Here is a 22,894-nt window from a genome sequence, read left to right as displayed (position 1 = left end):
GAGGGGGGTGATAAGGGAGAGGTTGTCACAGAAGCCTTCCATGTCTCTCATTCTCTGCTAAGAGCCTTGCAGTCATCCCTACCTTGGCCTTTATAGTCAGCAGCTGGCACTTTGCACTTCCAGGCAGTTTCTGGCATTCACCACAGGGTCGCCCTCAGCAGCAGGTATTCAGGACTTCCATGGGACCCTGAGGGCACTGGTTGTACAGTCCACACTGATCTGCAGAAATCAACCTTGCCCTGAATCTGTAGATTTGCATGAGGGTGCCCCCCTGTTCCTCCCTTTGCTGGTTGCCGCCCTGGTTCCCTACACAGAAACGCTCTGGAGAGTGCAGGATCTGGAGGGAATCTGACTCTGCAGGGAAGCTTTCCTGCAAGGCCCACTAGACCCTCTGCCATTCTCCAAGGAAGTGTCACGCCCTGCGTCCTGCTCCCCTACTGGTCGGCTGAGTACTGCAACTGAGTCCTGGGAGGAAGTTGGGATCTCTCAGCTTAAGTTCCCCAGGCTCAAACTTGCTGTGGTACTTCCTCACAGCCAAGTGCCTACCGGACTGCAGGAAACAAGGTTACTGGAAGTCAGCTACTTGGAGGATCGGCAGCTCCCGCGCGCTTCCACAGAGACTCGGAGAATAGGAGAGTGGAGCCCACCCCCCCACCCCCCCCCAGCACATCCTCACCCCCTCATCCTACCTGGAGCAGGAGGGGCCAGAGTACTGAGAGCTGAAGCTGTGGAGAGCAGAGAATGAGGAACTGACTTTCCAGTGAACCTCAAGATCCTGCTTGGTTACTACAACCAGTCCTTTATAAGTCAGGAGCACGCATTTTGGACTCCACACGGTTTCCAGCTCAACATGGACCAAAGCCTGTCAGTCCATCATTTGCTTTTGCTTTCTCCCCTGGACGCCCAGCTCTGTTCCTTCTCTTTCCTTCCGATTGTGAGAGTTGACAGTTTAAAAGCTTCATTCCGTGGACCTGCCCTTCGCGAGGATTTCCAGGAACACTTCGGGCTCTGCAGGCTCCTCTGCTGTCACCATGGGTCTCTCAGGTTCCACGGAGCTGCTCCACCGACTGCAGGCAGGAGATGGCTTCAGTCACAGCCATGTTTCAGGATCTGCTCCTGGATCTGGTTCTGCAGCCATGGCTCCTCCCCCTGATCTAGCAGCTCATAGATGGAGGAGATTTTGGGGTGGACCGAGTTGAAGCACTGGATGTGGGCGCGGATGACACCCCAAATAGTCAGCTCACTGCCCTGTCTGATCTTCCTCTATTTCTCTTTTAATTTGTCAGAGAGACGATGGTTCCTTTACAGACTTCTGTGTGCTTCATCCTTATGCAGGAGTCTGATGCAGACAAGTTGCTAGTAACAGTTTCCTTACCCAACTACAGCACTCTCCTACAGGATCCGGCCAGTTGTACAACTGCATTTAATCTTCTAACGTTATATTTAATTTCTTATTGATTTGTATTAATCTTGATGTAAATTTTTCTTATTAATTTGTCTCTAATGTTTTCCAAGCGGGTCTACAGTTAGTACCCCTGACTTAAGTTCCTTATCTTTACCATCTCTTAGGTTCCCTTGTGGCCCCCTGGATGGGCCCCCTTTTGAGGTACAGGTACTTATTCCTCTTCTGCATACTCAGTCTTGTCTTCTTGAAGAGTTACAGTGTTCCTCAGCCCCTGACTGGTGATCTCTGCAAGGGAGCCATATACATAAGATAATGAAAACTATGCTGAGGGCCATCAAGGGAGGCACTGCTATTGCACCTGAGGACCTGGGTTTGATCCCAGGGATCAACAGGAAGGAAGAAGTGGGCCTCTTGAAACTCCTTCTGAGGCTGTCACAAGCACTTGGTGGAATACATGCACACACCCTCACTATAAAGTAATTTTACACGGAACACACAAACAACAACAAAAACAGGACAAGCAAACAAGCAAACAAAACTCACTAGGTTGTGCTCCAAATGTCCTTTATGACTATTCTGGGATAAAGAGTGGTGTGACCACATCCCCATCAGCCCTCCCCTACCAACCCACCCCACCCCATCCACTGTACTAACAGTCATGAGTAGTGTGGGCACAGAAAGGAGTCTGGCTGTAGCTGAGTGAAAAGGGCAAAGGAGACCTCAGAAGGATGGCTTGTGGCAAGACACTATCCCCAGGAATGAGCCCACAGCCTCTCCACCCCAGGCCAACCTGACAACAGTCTGTCCTGTTAGCCATACCCTCTCTGCCCTGCAGTTCTCTTGACTATTGATTGACTATTGGTGAGGAGGACTTGGGACTGAGAACAGAAAAATCTGCAGGCCCAGAGGGACTTCCCCAACTGTGCCCTACATGGGTTTCCTTGCCCACAATAAACCTTTTTCTTCAATAGCTTATTCTGTCTGTTTGCCCACTGGAGCTTTCTCTGCTGCTCTTGGGTTACCCTTGAGTTTTTTCCTCAGTAGTTCTTCTGACAGGTAGAGGAAATTTACCTGATCAAGACTTTTTAAAGATGGTGTCAGTATTAGGTTTACTTTAAACTCTAGAGTCAATATCTTGAGGCTAAAACTGTGAGATTTTTTGTTTTGGAAATTCCTTGAAAGTTTTGTGAGGGTGCACACACAGCACAGTGGCAGCAGGACAGTGGTTTCTGTAGTGAGGGGATGTGACTTCTCCATGCTGATTTAAGTCACCTCCTACTTATCTGGAACCAGGACAGAAAGAAGGTTAAAAGGAGCAGTAAATGCATCCACTCCCCTCTATGTGGATCAACAGAGCCTCTCTCCAATGTATCTGTTAAGCACCTGCACACACCAGGACAAGACTCACATCAGAGACTGGGTTTGTGTCAAGAAGAGAAACTATGTGTCCTTTTAGGGGCTCAGACAACACCACCCACCTCCAGCTTTTGGTCCACCTATTATTTTCTGACAGTAATGACCACAGAGAGAATGTCCCTGGCTAGGAGGTGCGACCACACCCTGCCCACCCATCACCCATCAACCACACCCATCTATTCTAACAGGCAAGAGGAGTGCGGGCATGGAAGTCAGTCTGGTGAGTGATGCCAACTGAGAAATGCCCGATTCCCTGCTTAAACTCCAGCACTCCACACGTGTTTCTCATGATGTCCCTGTTTAACTGCAGTGCAGGTAGCTCTTGGTGCTGGGATCCCAGGCAGTTGGGCAGCACAAAGCTTCAGGAGCTCAGCTGCTTTAGAGGATTTCCAGGCTACTGGGAGCAGCTCTGGGAGCTTGATAAATACAGGGGAGAAAGGGGATCACCAGAAGCGAGGGAGGATTAAAAACAGGACCCTAACTTGTGTGCTTATGAGAGGAAGGCAGGAACACAAAGTATAGAAAGTGGAGAGTGGGAGAGTCAGACTAGGAAAGAAACAGATTTGGGCATGACTCAACCACTCTTCTACTGGTCACTCTGCTCCCCTCCACTATGTCCCCCTACTCTGCTCTCCTTCACTCTGCCACCTCCACTCTGCTCCCCTCCACTCTGCCCCACCAAATCTCCTTCCCTCCACTCTCATTCCCTCCACTCTCATTCCCTCCACTCTGCCCCTCTACTCCCCTGCCCTGCACTCTCCTGCCCACCACTCTGTGGCCTACTCTCTGCCCTCCAGTCCTTCTCTTTGCCTCCCTTCTATTTCTTCTTTTTGTCCAACACCCCTACCCCCAACACACACACAAACAGAACTGCCAGCACATTCAGATGTTTTCAGAATTTATTCTGTATTTTCTGGATATGGAGTAGAGGACAAGGACCATGTCTCTGATAAAAAATGAGGGTTCCCTAGCCAGGCATCTTCACATACATGTTTAATCCTGGCACTCAGGATGCATAGGCAGGTGGCTCTGAATTTGAGGCCAGCCTGATCTACCCAGGAAATTCCAGGACAGCCAGGGAGTAAAACCCTGTTTTGAGACCCAAACCTTGCCCCCTACCCCCACTGCTTGATCACCCCTGACAGAGTTTTGCATTCAGCCCAGCAGTCATCTGCAGCCTCTGATGGTTTTGTCCAGAGCTGCTGGGGAATCTGTGGAGATCATTTAGTCTCTGTGTTCATCAGGAGGGCTGGTGTGCCCTTGGCTTGGATCCTCTTCTGGCAGCCTCAGTGGTTCCAGCTCACGGGATGATCCTGGTTTTCCAATTCTCCCCTGAAAATCAGGAAGAAATTTCCATATTGTAAACCATGAACATTTCCTGTTTCTAACACAGTTATCCCAATTTTCCTACTACGTTTTGAAGGATTTTTCTACAAAGCTGTGGGTAGAAGAAAAAAATAAAGATTTGAGGTGTGTGGAGGTTTGCCTGTAACCATGAGAGAGTGAACAGGCTCACCAGGAAAGCAGGGGGAGGCAACAGAGAAGCTGACAGTGAAACCTGTTCAGTCAGGGACAAGGAGTCTGGCCACATGGAAAGGCAGAAATTGACCTTCAGAAAATCCAGCAGGATTGAAGAAATTATTTACTCAGGTCAATGTTAAATGTAGACTGTGCTGGTCAGAATTGATCTCCCACTTGACAGTATCCAGAGTAGCCTAGGGAAGTAGCCTGCAGGCACACCTGGAGGAATTATCAAGAGTGAGTTACGCAGAATGGAGAGATGGCTCAGAGGATAACAGCACTGTCTGCTCTTCCAGAGGTACTCAGTTCAATTCCCAGCACTGACATGGTGGCTCAGGACCGACCATCTGTAATGGGATCCTATGCCCTCCTCTGGTGTGCAGGAAGACAGTGTACTCATACACATAAAATAAACATGCTCATATCTGCATTGCTCTCTATATGCTGGTTAGGTTGGGTGAAAGATAAGACTAGAGCCTGAGATTGGGCAGTGGGAAAGGAAGGCGGGCTGACAGTTTTAGAGATGGGACAGAGAGAGAGAGAGAGAAGACACAGGGATGAGACAAGATGGGGGAAGAAGGATCCACTTGACTTGAAGTAGCCACAGGTAGTGATGAATATTACAGAAGAAGAATAGAATAATATAGCACATTTGCCCCATCCAGGAGTGCAGCTGTTGTTTATATCAAGTGAGTTTTGTGGTCTTTGAGTGATCATTCTTGAGGTTGAGTAATTACTGATATAAATCTGACTGATAAATTCCAAGCCTCTAGAGTTTTGAATTTACTGGGTTCTGGGGATTGGTGACAGCTAGCCACAGGGGGCACATGGCTGGGACCATAAAAGCCATTCAGAGGCTTCCTATCATCAGCTCCAAAACTAAGAATGTCAGGATCAGAAAACAAAGTTCTGATAATGTGAGTTCTTCTGTAGTCTTAGTCTCCTCTTGGGAACTAACAAGGCTGAACTTCTCTCATGTCCTGTCTGAAACTGCTCAGTAATGCAAAGAATTAAAGACGTACCAGCAATAGCGACTCCAAACCGAAGCATTCGCTGAATGCCTACGGTGATGGTAGATTAGTCACTTTATTTTTGAGACAAATCCAAGGACAGAAGTAAACTGTGGCACATCTTTATCGATATTTATGGCCATTTCTTAGGTGCTTTCGCTGTCGAGCTGGGGACTGGGCATTGATAGCTGATAGAGGAAGGAGAGAGGAAATGCCTCTATCCACAGCCAGGTCAGCAGGACTTCCGAACAGTCAATACTGAAAACCCACATCCTGCCACACGGGGTCGGGGTGGCAGGGCAAAGCCTGAGGCCACTCCACCTCAAGAGGAGACTCCAGGGCTCCAGCGCAAGGGGCGGCTCTGATCCAGGAGTCCCGCCGCTGGCAAAGCTGCCCGGACTGGCACTGAGTCCCCCTCCTGCCCTTGCCCTGCTGCCCCTGCTACCCGCATTGCAAGCTTGTTCTGCCTCGCCCCATACATGGTGGCTGCTGCTTACTCAGCCGCTTCCAGAGGGACAACACTTACAGATTTGGCAGATCGCAAATGCTGCCGCGCGCCTGTTTGTTAATTCTTACATGCAACACGTAGGCATAAAATTAATCTTAAAATACAAAAATATATTATATATTTGAAAATAAGAAGAAGAGGGGCCTGGGCCCCTCTCATAGTTTTGTAAGGTCTCATTTCTAAGACTTACAGTGACAAAATGATGAAAAATATCCTTCACATACCTTCACATACTGTCCTCAGTGCGCCCCTCTCCCTTTCCTTTTCTCCCTTAGACGTGAAAGACAAGCTAAGAGGGCTACCTACCCAGCACAGCCAGAGGGCTGCAGCTCCCAACACTCCTGTGCCAGCCACAATGGCTGCAGTCTCCCAAAGCCTAGAACTGGAGAAAGACCAAAGAAGTCTCAGCCTGAAGGGAGAAACATCCTAAGGGCAGAAAGAAAAATCAAGAGTTAGGACAGCATCCCTTGCTTCACAGAGAAGGAAGTTCTTAAAGCCAAGGCAGAGTCCAGGGAAGGAAGGAAGGAGCAGGCGTCTGCCTTACCAGAGGGACAATGGAGGCCACCATGATCACTCGGTATCATGCCCATTGCATAGACCTCCCCACAAGGACTTTCATGCAGCACTTTGCAGTTGAAAACTAAAGACTTGGCTTTTAAAATAGACAGGAGGTATGAGGGACCCTGCATGATTGATCTTAGAGGACCACCCACAATACTCAGGGTGCCCATGGTGTCTTCTGTATAGGAAGTGAGGGTCCTGCAATGAGGCTCAGATCCCCAGGACAAGAAAAGGACAGGGTATGAGAGCTGAGCCCTGCTAGTCAAGGGAGATTGCAGAAAAGAAATGCTGACCTCCACTAGGAAAACTTCATTTGAGGTCATGGCTGTATGGGACTTTGACCTGTCTCCTCCCCAAACTGTCTTTTCATGGCTTTCCCACCTGATGTAGATCCTAGGTCTTCTTACCAAGAGTAAGAGGCTCTGGTTCATGGTGAACACTAGATCTTCTAACCTGCTCTAGAAGAACTCTAGAAAATAGGTCCTGGGGATCCCTGCAGATCACTTGCCTTGTGCTGCACCACATGCTGTCTGTGACTGACTGTTTAGTGACTGATGTGACTCCAGCAAGCTTGATTTGTCAGTCTTATTAAAATATGTGAGTTGGTGCAGGCCAATCACAGTGACTGCTGATGAATTAGCATACAAATATTCAAGAGCTCATTGGTTGGTCACCAGGTTTCCCACAAAGCTCTTTAACCTCTTCTGCTTCTTCCTCTAACTTTATGGTTTGTGATTCTAATATAGAAAGTGCTGGAGGCTCAGGGGCTTCTGCAAACTTTCCCTTGCTCACTGAGTTGAGCTAGGGGTGGCATCCCTGGTGCTGAGTTGGGCAGGCATGCCACATTCTCCAGGGCATGACAATTTGTGTGACTCTCACCTCCAATCATGAGAACTCATGTAACCCGAGATCATCTTAGAATAGCTTCAACCAACAGTCATTTTTACTGTGATTGACTAATTAAACCTTATGGTTAAGTCAGGTGTCCTTGGTAAACATAGATCTTGGTCTCAGGTGATTGAAGGAAAACTCCTGCAGCTCTAGAAGAAAACATATATAAGCTGGAAGACAAGTTTAGTGGCTTAGTTGAGAAAGCATTTGCTACCAATGCTATCCCAGAGACCAACACAGTGAAAGGAGAGAACCAGGTTTGGCAATTTCCCTCTGAATTCCACATCTGTGCTGCAGTCAGATGATGGCTGGGAACACATTCAAAAAGACAGACAGACAGACACGCACATACACTCATACACACAAATGCATACAGGAATGCATGTATGTACACGGGCACATGCTCATACAGTAATGTAATAAAATGTAAAAGCCAGAGTTTGGGGTCTTATGGTAGGAAGGGAAAGAAGAAGAGGAAAGAGGAAGGAGATGAAGAAATAAGATTTTCCTGTAGGTCTCTTCTCAATTCCAGGTTAAGAAAGGTGTGGGGAGAGGGCTACTTGCCAGTGCTCTCTCCAGCAACACAGGGTCTGGACAAGTCTGCTATTGAGGTCTGGGATGGAGTAGACATAGCAGGCTCTTCCCCATCTCCCTAGTTTCACACCCCACCCCAGTGAACTCCTTCTGTACTGGCACTCATGACAAGTTGGCTATTATCACCCCTATTGGATAGTGAGATCCTGAAAAAGCAGCCAGCTTGTTTAAGGGCACTGGTTATAAAGTCTGCACAGATCCCGAGGAATCAAACCTGCCCTGCATCTCAAGATCTGCCTAACTGGTGGCTGCCCTGGTTCCTAACCAGTATAGCACCTGTGAGTACAAGCACGGAGGGGGAGGAAAATGGCCTCTGCAGAGAAGAGGGGGAGTGGCTACTGGGGAAGCCACGCCCCTGCGTTTCTGACCACACCACCTGACACTTTTCTACCCCTGTTGCCAGTCATGAGCAATGTTCACCTTCAGCCCTCTGCATGCCCTCACCCCTTACACTCCACAGGATCACACTCACTGTGGTATTTCCTCACTGCCCTGTCCTGGAGGAGCCCTGGTTCTTGGAAGGCTAGGGGGACAACAACTATTTTGTGAGCTTCCACAGGGACACAGTGATTTGAACCGCGGGCTTCTTAGCTACATCAGGAGTTGCCTGAGTACTGGGAGCTGCAGAGAAAGAGAGCCAAGGGCCCAGAGCAGACTTTCCTACTGGACCAGAAGACCCTGCTTGGCTACTGACACCAGCCCTTTGTAGTCAGCAGCTCAGCAGCAGGAAATTGCAGTTTCTGGCTTAGCGTGGACCAGAGCATCACAGTCCTTAGTTTTTTCATTCGACCCTGGACACCCAGCTCTGTTCCTCCATCTCTCCTTCCAATTTTGTGAGTTCGCTGTGCAAAGGCGTCTTTCCCTGGACATTCCGGTCTCAGGTATTTCCAGAAACGCTCGGTCTCTGCAGACTTCTCTCCTGCCCCCACATCAAGGGAGCCTCCATGGGTGTCTTGGGCTCCTGCTCTGCAGGCTGCAGGTGGGAGGCGGCTTCAGTCACAGCCATGCTTCAGGACCTGTTCCTGGATCTGGTTCTGCAGCACTCGCTCCTCCCGCCCCCCCCCGATCTAGCAGCTCATAGATGGAGGAGATGTTGGGGTGGACTGACTCGACGTGCTGGATCTGAAACTGGATGACAGCGGAATTGGTCAGCCTGCACGCGGCAGTGGGCCTTCTTCTATTTCTCTTTTAATTTGTCAAACAGATGGTGGCTTCATTTACAAGGCTTTCAGCTGCTTGTTCCTTCTGCATTTTGATTTGTGTTAACCTGGATGTAATTTCTTATTGACTGTCTCTTAATGATTCCCACGCAGTTGCACAGTTATTGCCACCTGTTAGGTTCTCTTGGGGCCCCATGGATGACGCTCTTCTGAGGTACAGGAACTTCTCCTTCTGCACATTAAGTCTTGTCACCTACGAAGGTTGACAGTGATTCTCAGCCCCCGACTGGTGATCTCTGAAGGGGAGCCACACACATAAAAGTATAAAAACAATACAGAGGGCCATCAAGAGAGGCTCGTGCCACACCTGAGGACATGGGTGTGATCCCAGGGATCCACAGGAAGGAAGAAGCCAGTCTCTTGAAATGTCTTCTGAGGCTGTCACAAGCGCTTGGTGGAATGCATGCACACACCCTCACTCCCCACCACCACAAAGTAATTTCACACACAAACACTCAAACAACGACAAAAACAACAAAGCAAATGAGAAAAAAAAACCACCGGGTTTTGCTCCAAATGTCCTTTTATGACACTTATGGGATAAAGAGTGGTGTGACCACATCCCCATCATCCCTCACCTACCAACCCACCCCACCCCATCCACTGTACTCACAGTCATGAGTAGTGTGGGCACAGAAAGGAGTCTGGCTGTAGCTGAGTGAAAAGGGGAAAGGAGTCCTCAGAAGGATGGCTTGTGGCAAGATGCTATCCCCAGGAATGAGCCCACTGTCCCTCCACCCCAGGCCAACCTGACAACAGTCTGCCCTGTTAGCCATACCCTCCCTGACCTTCAGTTTCCTTGACTGTTGATTGACTATTGGTGAGGAGGACTTGGGACTGAGGACAGAAAGATCTGCAGGCCCAGAGAGACTTTCTCCTGTTTCTCCTACATGTGGTTCATAAGCCACAATAAATGTCTTCCTTCAACTGCATATTCTATGCGATGTTGGAGTTTTCTCTGCAGCTGGCACTTGCTCTTGAGATTTTTCCTGACTTGTTAGTCTGACTGGCAGAGAAAATAAACCAGTCAAGACTTTTTTTTGACTGTGTCAATATCACGGGAGCTTTAAACTCTACATTCAATATCTTGATGCTAAAACTGTGGGGTTACTTTGATTTTTGCAAATTCATTTAAAGTTTTGCATGGGTGCACACCACAGCGCAGTGGCAGCAGGACAGCGGTTTCTCTGGTGAGTGGATCTGACTTCTCAGCACTGATTAGGCTCACCTTCCACCTATCTGGAACCTGGACAGAAAGAAGGTTGAAGAGAGAACTATCCCTATCCCTACTCCTCAATGAGGATCAACAGAACCTCTCTCTGATATGTTATTAAGGGCCTGCACTACCTGGGGTGTGAACACAGAGCAGACACTGGGTTTGTGTCAACAGGAAAAACCATGCATCACTTGGAGGAGCTGAGGCACCAACACCACCCTCCCCCACTGCCCTAACCTCCAGCTTTTGCAGGATTTGATTCCCTGCTGAAACACTCGCCCTCCACAAGGGTTTCTTCCTGGGTCCCTGTTTCACTGTAAAGCAGCTAGCCCTTTCTGCTAAGTAAAGTATCCTGTCCTTATCTCTGCAGTAATTTACCAGCTCACGCTCTGAGTGAAAGTGGGAGGAAGAAAAAGGGACACTTTGAAAAGTTATTTTCATCTTTATTTCTACATTCTTCTTCTCTAAAACCTCTCCAAAAGTCCTCTCCCCAGAAATTCTCCAAAAACAAACAAACGAACAAAAAACCCCTAATTTCAAAATTCCTTTTTAATTTCTAAATTATTCTGCTCTGCTTTCCTTCTCCCTCTTCCTCCTAATCTTGCTCTCTCCTCCTGGTCTGAAGTTATAATTCCATGCAATGTCATCGTTGCTAGTTTTTTGTGTTTTTCTGGGGGAATAGATTCTATGATTTTTCCAAGAATCTTTTTTTATTACAAAAGTTCTTTAAAAGCTCAAACATAAATTGAAATCATCCATTGAATAAGAAGCTTAAAACCGAGAATGTTTACATATGTTCCCATTAAGACTAGACATCCTGGAATGATGGCTCAGTGATTAAGACCACTGACTGTCCCTTCCCACAGCTACCCCTTCCCAAATCCCATGGGAAAGTGAGCTGAACACCCAGAAGTGGGGACAATCCTGAGACCACAGGACAGACTGCCACTTCTGCCCACCTTTGCCCACTTCCCTGGCCCAAGAGGAAACTGCATAGTGCCTCTGGACACAGGAATATAGGAGCAGTCAGCTGCAGGAACTCACTATCTAGTTCTGGGCCCAGAACTGAACTGAACTGGTCAAATGGCTACCTGCACTGAAATCACATGGGGGTGGGGGTTGGGGGGAGCTGGACCCTCAGAGGTGCAGGCACTCCTGAGAAACCAGAGGAGACCACTCTCTGCCCACATTACTGAACCAAGAGGAAAAAGCCTTGTGCCATCTGTGACCCCTGTGCACAGGGACCTAGGTCCAGTTGTGGGCAGGACTCTTAAGGTTGCTGCCCTCGATGAGAGCTGAAAAGCAGCTGCCAGGAGTGACTACATGCCTGAGAGCAGAACACTTTGTTCCCAGAAATGGCTGAAATAAAACAGGAAAACTGGTCTACAGGAGTGCTGACACACAGGCCTACAGGAGGGTCAAGTCACCATCAGAAACAGCAAGACAAGCTAACACCAGAGACAACCTGATGGTGAGAGGCAAGTGCAGGAACCCAAGCAACAGAAACCAAGACTAGTTGGCAACATCAGAGCCCAGTTCTCTCACCAAAGCAAACACTGGCTATCCAAACACACCGGAAAAGCAAGATTTAGATTTAAAATCACATTCTATCTTGATGATGGAGGACTTTAAGAAGGTCATAAATAATTCCCTTAAGGAAATACAGGACAACACAAGTAAACAAGTAAAAGCCCTTAAACAGGAAACACAAAATCCCTTAAAGAATTACAGGAAAACATATCCAAACAGGAGAAGAAATTGAACAAAACCACCCAGGAGTTAAAAATGGAAATAGAAACAATAGAGAAAGCATAAGAGAAACAACCCTGGAGATAGAAAACATGAGAAGAGATCAGGAGTAATAGATCCGAGCATCACCAACAGAATACAAGAGATAGACGAGATAATCTCAGGAGCAAAAGATACCACAGAAAACATAGACACAACAATCAAAGATCATGTAAATCGGAAAGACTCCTAACCCAAAACATACAGGAAGTCCAGGACGCAATGAGAAGATCAAACCTAAGGAAAATAGGTATAGTAGAGAGTGAAGACTCCCAACTTAAAGGGCCAGTAAATATATTCAATAAAATTATAGAAGAAAACTTCCCTAACCTAAAGAAAGAGATGCCCATAAACATACAAGAAGCCTGCAGAACTGCAGTTTGGACCAGAAAAGAAATTCCTCCCATAACATAATAGTCAAAACACCAAATGCACAAAACAAAGAAAGAATATTAAGGGCAGTAAGGGAAAAATGTCAAGTAACATATAAAGGCAGACCTATCAGAATTACACCAGACTTCTCACCATTGACTATGAAAGCCAGAAGATCCTGGACAGATATCACACAGATCCTAAGAGAACACAAATGCCAGCCCAGGCTACTATATCCAGCAAAACTCTCAATTAACATAGATGGAGAAACCAAGATATTCTATGAGAAAACCAAATTTACCAATATTGTTCTACAAATTCAGTCCTTTAAGGATAATAGATGGAAAAGCCCAACACAAGGAGGGAAACTACACCCTAGAAAAAACAAGAAAGTAATCTCCTTGCAACAAAACCAAAAGAAGAGGGACACACAAACATAATCCCACCTCTAAATATGAAAATAACAGGAAAAAACAACCACTATTCCTTAATACCTCTCAACATCAATGGACTCAATTCCCCAATAAAAAGACATAGACTAACAGACTGGATACATAAAGAGAGCCCAGCATTTTGCTCCATACAGGAAACACACCTCAGAGACAAAGACAGACACTACCTCAGAGTGAAAGGCTGGAAAACGACTTTCCAAGCAAATGGTCTGAAGAAGCAAGCTGGAGTAGCCAGTCTAATATTGAATAAAATCGACTTTCAACCAAAAGTTATCAGAAAAGATAAGGAAGGACACTTCATATTCATCAAAGAGAAAATCCACCAAGATGAACTCTCAATCCTAAATATCTATGCGCCAAATACAAGGGCACCTACATACGTAAAAGAAATCTTACTGAAGCTCAAAACACACATTGCACCTCACACAATAATAGTAGGAGATTTCAATACCCCACTCAGATCATGGAAATAGAAAATAAACAGAGACATAGAGAAACTAACAGAAGTCATGAATCAAATGGATTTAACAGATATTTATAGAACATTCCATCCTAAAACTAAAGGATATACCTTCTTCTCACCACCTCATGATACCTTCCCAAAACTGACCATATATAATCAGTCACAAAACAGGTCTCAACAGATACAGGAAAATAGAAATAATCCCATGCGTGCTATCAGATCACCATGGACTAAGGCTGGTCTTCAACAACAACAATAAGGAAAAAACATCCACATATACATGGAACGTGGACAACCCTCTACGCAATGATAACCTGGTCAAGGAAGAAATGAAGAAAGAAATTAAAGACTTCTTAGAATTTAATGAAAATGAAGGTTCAGCATACTCAAACTTATAGGACACAATGGAAGCTGTGCTAAGAGGAAAACTCATAGCTCTGAGTGCCTGCAAAAAGAAACAGGAGAGAGCATAGGTCAGCAGCTTGACAGCACACCTAAAAGCTCTAGAACAAAAAGAAGCAAATACATCCAAGAGGAGTAGAAGGCAGGAAACAATCAAACTCAGGGCTGAAATCTACCAAGTAGAAACAAAAAGGACTATACAAAGAATCAACAAAACCAAGAGCTGGTTCTTTGAGAAAATCAGCAAGATAGATAAACCCTTAGCCAAACTAACCAGAGGGCACAGAGAGTGTGTCCAAATTAACAAAATCAGAAATGAAAAGGGAGACAACAGAATCTGAGGAAATAAAAAAAAAAAAAACATCAGATCCTACTGCAAAAGCTTATACTCAACAAAACATGAAAATCTGGAGGAATTTTCTAGACAAATACCAGGTACCAAAGTTAAATTGGGAACTGATAAACCATCTAAACAACCCCATAACTCCTAAAGAAATGGGACCTCATAAAACTGCAAAGCTTCTGTAAGGCAAAGGACATTGTCATTAGGACAAAATGGCAACCAACAGATTGAGAAAGGATCTTCACCAATCCAACATCTGATAGAGAGCTAATATCCAAAATTACAAAGAAATCAAGAAGTCAGACTCTGGAGAGCCAAATAACCCTATTAAAAATGAGGTACACGTTAAACAAAGAATTCTTAGGTGAGGAATATTCAATGGTCGAAAAGCACCCAAAGAAATGATCAACATCCTTTAGTCATCAGGGAAATGCAAATCAAAACAACTCTGAGATTCCACCTCACACCAGTCAGAATGGCTATGATCAAAAACTCATGTGACAGGAGATGCTGGCGAGGATGTGGAGAAAGAGGAACACTCCTCCATTGTTGGTGGGACTGCAAACTGGTACAACGTCTCTGGAAATCAGTCTGGAGGTTCCTCAGAAAATTGGACATTGCACTACCTGAGGATCCAGCTATACCACTCCTGGGCATATATCCAAAATATGCTTCAACATACAACAAAAGCCTTATTTATAATAGCCAGAAGCTGGAAAGAACCCAGATGCCCTTCAACAGAGGAATGGATTAAAAAAATGTGGTACATCTACACAGTGGAGTACTACTCAGCTATCAAAAACAATGACTTCGTGAAATTCATAGGCAAATGGAATGAACTAGAGAATATCATCCTGAGTGAGGTAACTCAATCACAGAAAAATACATTTGGTATGCACTCAGTGATAAGAGGAAAAGCTCGAATTACCCAAGGTGCAATCCACAGACCGCAGGAAGCTCAAGAAGAAGGATGACCAAAATGAGGATGCTCCCACCCCTTCTTAAATGGGGGACCGAAATATCCATAGGAGGGGACATGGAGGCAAAGTTAGACCAATGGCTGAAAAGCACCCAAAAAAATGTTCAACATCTTTAGTCATAAGGGAAATGCAAATCAAAACAATCCTGAGATTCTACCTCACACCAGTGAGAATGGCTAAGATCAAAAACTCAGGTGACAGCAGATGCTTGTGAGGATGTGGAGAAAGAGGAACGCTCCTCCATTGTTGGTGGGATTACAAGCTGGTACGACCACTCAAAATTAGTCTAGCAGTTCCTCAGAAAATTGGACATTGTACTACCTGAGGTCCCAGCTATATCACTCCTGGGCACAGACCCAAAAGATACTCCAACATGTAATAAGGACATATGATCCACTATGTTCATAGCAGTCCTATTTATAATTACCAGAAACTGGAAACAACCCAGATGTCCCTCACCAGAGGAATGGATACAGAAAATAGAGTACATTTATACAATGGAATATTACTCAGCCATTAAAAACAATGACTTCATGAACTTCTCAGGCAAATGGATGGATCTAGAAAATATTATCCTGAGTGAGAAAAATCAGTCGCAGAAAAACACACATGGTACGTACTCACTGATACGTGGATATTAGGCAAAGAGCTTGGAATATTCACGATACAACTCACAGACCACATGAAGCTGAAGAGGAGGGAAGACCAAAGAGTGAATGCTTCAGTCCTACTTAGAAGCGGGAACAAAATAATCAAGGGAAGTAATGGGTAGGAGGGACTTGGGAGGAAGAGAGGAGGGGAGGGAAAAAAGAGAGGCAGAATCAGGTATGAGAGGAGATGGCGTAGATGTAAGGGGGTCAGGAACTTGGACAGAAGTATATAGCAATGGGGGATGGGGAGCTGGGGATAGCAATCAGAAAGTTCCAGATGCCAGGAAAGCAAGAGCCTCCCAGGATACCACGGGGATGATATTACCCCTGGAAGAGGAGAAAAAAAAAAACCTGTTGAAACCATATCCAGAGATTAGGCATGGCCCCAGGTTTGAGGGATGGGGCCACTCACCCATCTCCGAATATTTAGCCCAGAATTGCTTCTGTCAAAAGGAAATACACGGACAAAAAGTGGAGCAGGGACTGAAGGAAAGGCCATCCAGAAACTTCTCCACCTGGGGATCCATCCCATATGCAGACACCTAACCCTGACAATATTGCTGATGCCAAGAAGTGCTTGCTGACAGGAGCCTGATACAGCTGTCTCCTGAGGGGCTCTGACAGATCCTGACCAATACAGATGTGGATGCTTGAAGCCAACCAACAGACTGATCACAGGGACCCCAATGGAGGAGTTAGGGGAAGGACTGAAGGAGCTGAAGGAGCCTTATCTGGCATCAATGGGGGTGGGGGGAGGCCCTTGGTCCTGTGAAGGTTTGATGTCTCAATGTAGAGGAATGCTAAGGCAGTGAGGCTAGAGTGGGTGGGTGGGTAGGTAGATGGGTGGGTGTGTGTGGGAGCATAGAAGCAGGGTAAGGAGGGATGGAATGGGGGTTTGCAGAAAGGAAGTTGGAAAAGGGGTTAATATTTGAAATGTATGCAATATCCAATTTAAATAAAAACATAAGGGAAATGGTTAAATAAAAATCTGAGCTGCCTGTCAGCTACATATATTCAGGGAGCCTCTTTCCAGCCCATGTATGTTCTTTGGTTGGAGGCTCAGACTCTAAGAGCCCAGGAGATCCCACGTTTGTTGACTCTGATCGTCTACCTGTGGGGTTCTTATTGACTTCCAGGCCTTCAGTCCTTCTCCCAACTCTTCCATAAGTGTCCCCGACCTCCGTCTAATGTCTGGCTGTGGGTATCTATGTCCGTTTCAGTCTGCTGCTGGGCAGAGCCTCTCAGAGGACAGTTATCTGGGTTCCTGTATGACTGACAGCATAGCAGAGTATCATTAATCCATGCTTGCCCATGGGATGGGTTTCTGTTGAGCAGGTTACCAGCTGGCCTTTCCTTTGCTCTCTGCTCCATCCCTGCACTTCTTTTAGATAGGATAAATTCTGGACAGAAATTTCTGTGGGTGGCTTAGTGTCCTTATCTGTCCACTGGGGGATCCTGTCTGGCTGCAAGAGGTACCCTCTTCAGGTTCTATGTCCCCAGTGTTAGGCATCTTGGCTAAAGTCACCCACATTGACTCCTGGGAGCCTCCTCTATCCCACGTTCCTGTGAGTTCCTAGAGATTCTCCCCTCCCCCATCCCTTCACCCCTAACAACTGTAGATTTCTATCCATTCTCCTGACCATCTGGGCCTCTCTCCTGTCTCCCCCACCACCTGATCCCCCTCCACTTCCCTCCCTCCCTCTGTCCCCTATTTTGTTTCTCCTTCAAGCATCCTTGCTCGGATCGTCTTTCTTGTTTAACTTCTTTGGGTCTGTGGTATTCTGTACTTTATGACTAATATCCACTTATCGGTGAGCATATACCATCCATGTCCTTTGGGGTCTGCATGATATTTTCTAGTTCCATCCATATGCCTGCAAAATTCATGATGTCCTTGTTTTTAATAACTGAATAGTATTCCATTGTGTAAATGAGCCACGTTTTCTGTATCCATTCTTTAGTTGGGTGACATCTGTGTTCTTTCCGGTTTCTGGCTATTATGGACACAGTGGAGCAGGTGTCCTTGTGGTATGGTGGAGCATCTTTTGGGTCTATGGCCAGGATCTTCTTGCTTGAACTGTTTCTGACTTTTTGAGAAACCATGAGATGGATTTCTAGAGTGGTTGTACAAATTTGCACTCCCACCAGCAATGGAGGAGTGTTTCCCTTTCTCCACATCCTCTCCAGCACATGCTGTCCCTTGAGTTTTTGATCTTAGCCATTCTGATGGGTGTGAGGTGGAATCTCAGGGTCGTTTTGGTTTGCTTTTCCCTGGTAACTGATATTAAACATTTCTTTAAGTGCTTCTCGGCCCTTCAAGATTCCTCTGTTGAGAGTTATCCATTCAGATCTGTGCCCCACTTTTAAATTGGGTTATTTGATCTCCTGAAGTTTAACTTCTTGAGTTCTTTATATATTTTGGATACTAACACTCTGTCAGATGTAAGGTTAGTGAAGCTCTTTTCCCAATCTGTGGGTTGCCACTTTGTCCTGCTGACAGTGTCCTTTGCCTTACAGAAGCTTTTCAATTTCATGAAATCCCAATTATCAGTTGTCGATCTTAGGACCTAAGTCATTGGTGTTCTGTTCAGGAAATTTTCTATTGTACCAGGGTGTTTAAGGCTATTTCCAACTTTCTCTTTTCTTAGATTTAGTGTATCCAATATTATGTTGAGGTCCTTGATCCACTTGGACTTGAGTTTTGTGCAGAGTGGTAAATATGGACATATTTTTATTCTTCTACATGTAGACATCCAATTAGACAGCACCATTTGTTGAAGATGCTTTCTTTTTTTCCATTGTACAGTTTTGCCTTCTTTGTCAAAAATCAAGTGTCTATAGGTGTGGGGGTTTATTTCAAAGATATGAGGCACACGACTTGGGTGAAGCAGGAGGGACCTGAGCATTGGGAGCTGCAGCACAGGTTGCCAAGGGCAACAAGCAGATTTGCAAGTGAACCTGTGGACCCTGCTTGATACTAAAACTTGGAGGGAGGGTAACCAGATACTAAGAGATGATCGAGGGCATTGAGTGACCTGAGGGGCCAGAGATGTCCTGGGTCCCAAATCCTAGGAACTCCCAGAAGTTGTGGGAACACCCTGGGACCCAAGACCTGGGACCAACATTCAGTTTCAGTGAAAGGAGGGGTCCAGCAGGCTCTCACACTCATTCCAGCGTCTGCAGTGCGGTGGGACCGGAGCCTCCTCCGCGGAAGTACACATACAAAAGCAGTGATTACATCGCCATAAACGAAGACCTGAAAACGTGGACGACCGCGGACACTGCAGCACAGATAGAAATACAGGGCCTACCTGGAGGGCATGTGCGTGGAGTAGCTCCGCTGATACCAGGAGCACAGGAAGGAGATGCTGCTATGCTGCTGTGCTCAGGCGCTCAGGCACAGGGGCGGAGGGCTTCTCCTCCTCTGCCCTCGGCTGGGGCTCAGTCCGGAGGAAGAAGAAACTTTCAGTTGGGGTAATTTTGGTACAAGGTGAAACCTAAGTATTTGAATTCATCTTCCCATATAGGAATACTGTGTCACAGAATCATTTGTAGTATGCGCTATCCTCCCCGCCCCCACCCCCAATGTGTATCTTGCACTCTTTGTGGAATACTGAGGATGCATATCTTGACATGTCATGACCTGGACGTCTACCCCATGCCTTTGATTTCCTGTCTATTCTCTCCCAGTTCCAGGCTGTCCCTGCCACAACAGCTCTGTGGTGTAATTTGAGGCTGGGATGGAAATGCCTCCAGTTCTTACTCCTTACGTTTGTTTGGTTGTTCATACTCGTTCGTATTTTTTTCTAAACCTATCAAATAAATCAGAATTTTGATAGTAGTGCATGGAATCTGGAGGTTAATTTTATTCGTATGGCCCCTTTCATGGTATTAACTCTGGCAGTCAAGAGCATGGGTTTTCTGTCCAGCGTCTAACATCGTCTTCTCCGATTTCCTTTTTCAGTATCTTGAAGTTTTCATTGTGGAGTTCTCTCATTTCCTAGGATACATAGGTCCCTATAAACCTAATTTTGTATCCAGCTATAATAAGTGTTTATTAGGCCTGGATGTTTTCTAGAGGACTCCACACGATCTTTAGGAATCCTATCTTCTGAAATCAGAGATCACTTGACTGCTTCCTTTCCCTTTCATGCTTCCCTCTTGTCTAATTGAAATAGCTAAGGCTTTGAGCACCATATCAAGGAAGAGAGGGAAAGTGGACACTCCCTTCTTATTCCTGATCTTCCCAGAAATGCTGGGTGTCTCTTCATTTGACAGCAGCTTCCAGCCTTTTGCTCTCTCTCTTCAGTGTAGGAGGGGGAGAGCACTCCTGTGCTTCCTGACTGTATCAGAGCCTGGCTCTCCCAAGGGAGCACCTTTGTCTCCGGACAGTTCAGAGTCTCCTCAGGATGAAGACAGGGTTCCTGAAAGAACAGGAAGCTGCTCCCTTGAATCTGCAGCCCCTTTGAGCTATGGCTTCCCTCAGGCCTTGTTCTCTGCCCACACCCAACCTCTGTGAAGTCTGACATCAGTGATGCTGAATCTCTGAGCCCCACCCAGACAAAAGCAGGGTCCCTTTTTCCTGTTTGGACGCATATCTGATCCTGCCTAGAATTTCCAGGACTCCATATCTAACCTAGTGGGGTAAATTGACCTTTGCCCTAGTCCTTTCCTTCCCAGGTGGTGTCACAGGCACATCTGAGGTTCCCAGGAAGAACACAAGATGCCCAAATTTCCAATTCTTCTCCTCAGATCCCCCAAAGGCACATGTGACCCTTCACCCCAGACCTGAAGGTGATGTCACCCTGAGGTGCTGGGCCCTGGGCTTCTACCCTGCTGACATCATCCTGACCTGGCAGTTGAATGGGGAGGACCTGACCCAGGACATGGAGCTTGTGGAGACCAGGCCTGCAGGGGATGGAACCTTCCAGAAGTGGGCATCTGTGGTGGTGCCTCTTGGGAAGGAGCAAAAATACACATGCCATGTGGAGCATGAGGGGCTGCCTGAGCAGCTCACCCAGAGATGGGGTAAGGAGGGTGTGGGTACAGAGCTGGGGTCAGGAAAAGCTGGAGCCTTCTGCAAACCCTGAACTGGTCAGGGCTGAGAGCTGGGGTCATCGTGTTTCTCCTTTCCCTTCTCTTCTCAGAGCCTCCTCAGTCCAGTATGCCCACCAGGTCCACTGTTGGTACTGTCCTTGGAGCTATGGTCACCATAAATTTTGTGATCAGGGGTGTTATGATGTGGATGAGAATAACAAAGGTATGGAAGAGACTGTGTCTGGTTTGTTATTGTTTTTGTTTTTTGTTTGCTTTTTTTCTCCTTTAAGAGTGGTTCCTTTTGGGCTCGAGAGATGGCTTAGTGGTCAAAAGCACTGACTGCTCTTCCAGACGTCCTGAGTTCAAATCCCAACAACCACATGGTGGCTCGAAACTGTCTGTAATGGGATCTGCTGCCCTCTCCCGATGTGTCTGAGACAGCTACAGTGCACTTATATATAATGAATAAATCTCTTTTTTTAAAGAATGGCTCTTTATGTAAAGCAATATGCATACCCATCTGTGTCTTGCCCATCTCTGCATCTGTTTGCAGACACTCAGGTTACAATGAAAGACAGATTCATAATGGTGATGGGGGGTGCTCTGCACATGATTCTTGATGGTCAGAGGTCAGAGGATAAGCCTCATGTTAAACACTACAGATCTCCAGGCTGGCCTTGATTCATTCCCTGCGTATCTCCCTTCCTGGCGACTTCTGAAACTTCCCTGGTCTGAAGTCATAGTTCTGGAAATGTCCTAAGGGTTGTTCCTCCAGGCCACCAATCAGTCTCCAGAGTGTGCCTTGTTACTTCTACTGAAGGCAGGAACAGTTCCTGATTGTCTCTGGAGACTTGAAAGGTTGACACCTAGAGGCCAAGGATTAGGACTGAGGCAAACAGGAGAGGACTGAGTCCCAGGGCATCTCAGAGTTTGGATGCAAGGTGAACCTTTGAGATGTTTTCATACTGACTGTGCTGACTCCTGTTTTGTACCTTGGGACAGCTGCCTGGTGGAATCCAGTGACAAGTTCTGACTTCTAAACGGTGGATTCTCTTTGGACATCAATGTCTGGGGGGTTTATGCTTTTGGCTGTGCACACAATGGGGAAATCTGAAGAGCCCAGCCCACCCCTGCACTCCAGGACCCTGTCTGTGCACTGCCTGTCTTCCCTTGCATAGCCAACCTTAGACAGCAGAAAACATCTGCATCCTGTTAGCTCCATGTTGCCCTGGGCTGCAGCTCCTCACTTCCACACAGAAATAAGGATCTAAGTGTACACTCCTTGACCTGAGTCGTTCACTGGTGGGGAAGTTACTGGATTGAGAACAGTCAGAGTATTGTGAAGGAAATAAATGGCAGATGGAGAACCTTCCAGAATCTGTGTTTCCTGTGTTGAGTGTTAGCTGGACAGGAGTCCTCTGTGGCATCTGCATGCAAATGGGGCTGTGGCAGGTGGAGCTCAGTCCATGTGCACTTCCTTGCTGGTCTGGCCATTCCTCAGTTATATTTCCTTGGTACTTGGCACTTAATAGAGCCACTGGCTGACTGACTCTGATCTTAGGAACCTTGTTCTGTGGCAACAGTTATGAGCCCTCAAGCCTTAACAGGCCTCCCTATATAGTTGGGATGCTGACATTAGCAGTGAAGAATTTGCTGGGGAGTGGTGGGGAACACCTTTAATCCCAGCACTCAGGAGGCAGGCAGGAAAATCACTGAGTTTCAGGTCACCCTGCTGTAGGACACTCATGGCTACACAGAGAAACCCTATCTTGATAATTTGGTCCCTGGGAGCCTGGAATTTCTGGGACCAGCCTGACCATGCTGCTCCTTGGCAAAATGTGGATGAATGGACTTTGAATTGGAAGAGCATTTAAATGCATGAAGCAGGGCCTAAGCAGCCATGCTAGTAGGGCCATGAGAGACAGAGCTGAGGGCACTGTGGGGGCCCAGGTAAAGAAGTTTCAGAGGGGAAGAACATTAGTAAGTGGCTTAGAGACAATTCTTCTAATATTTTGGAGAAGAATGTAGCTGCTTTCTGCAGTTGAGCAGATAAAAAAATGCCTCA

General features: G+C 46.5%; 1 long non-coding RNA gene and 3 pseudogenes across 2 annotated transcripts; 3 read left to right on the top strand and 1 right to left on the bottom strand.

Moving 5' to 3' along the window:
* Positions 3,703 to 6,288, bottom strand: LOC147998433 (uncharacterized). Of its 2 annotated transcripts, XR_015645991.1 has the most exons (3): positions 6,167 to 6,287; positions 5,365 to 5,540; positions 3,703 to 4,153 (listed from the first exon to the last, which is right to left on the bottom strand). It is a non-coding gene; the product is annotated as an uncharacterized LOC147998433 (long non-coding RNA). The 2 variants fall into 2 exon arrangements; XR_015645990.1 differs by lacking the exon at positions 5,365 to 5,540 and having other exon boundaries at positions 6,167 to 6,288.
* Nerg-ps15 (EST221625 related pseudogene 15) lies at positions 3,715 to 4,233 on the top strand (annotated as a pseudogene).
* Positions 5,202 to 5,510, top strand: Rcrg1-ps40 (Riken clone 5830469G19 related pseudogene 40; annotated as a pseudogene).
* On the top strand, positions 18,542 to 21,054 carry RT1-P2-ps1 (RT1 class I, locus P2, pseudogene 1; annotated as a pseudogene).

Source organism: Rattus norvegicus, chromosome 20 (assembly GCF_021556685.1).
Source record: "Rattus norvegicus strain SHRSP/BbbUtx chromosome 20, alternate assembly SHRSP_T2T, whole genome shotgun sequence".
NCBI classification, from domain to species: Eukaryota; Metazoa; Chordata; class Mammalia; order Rodentia; family Muridae; genus Rattus; species Rattus norvegicus.
Note: the sequence above shows the minus strand (reverse complement) of the source record. Positions and strands in the feature narration are given on the sequence as shown.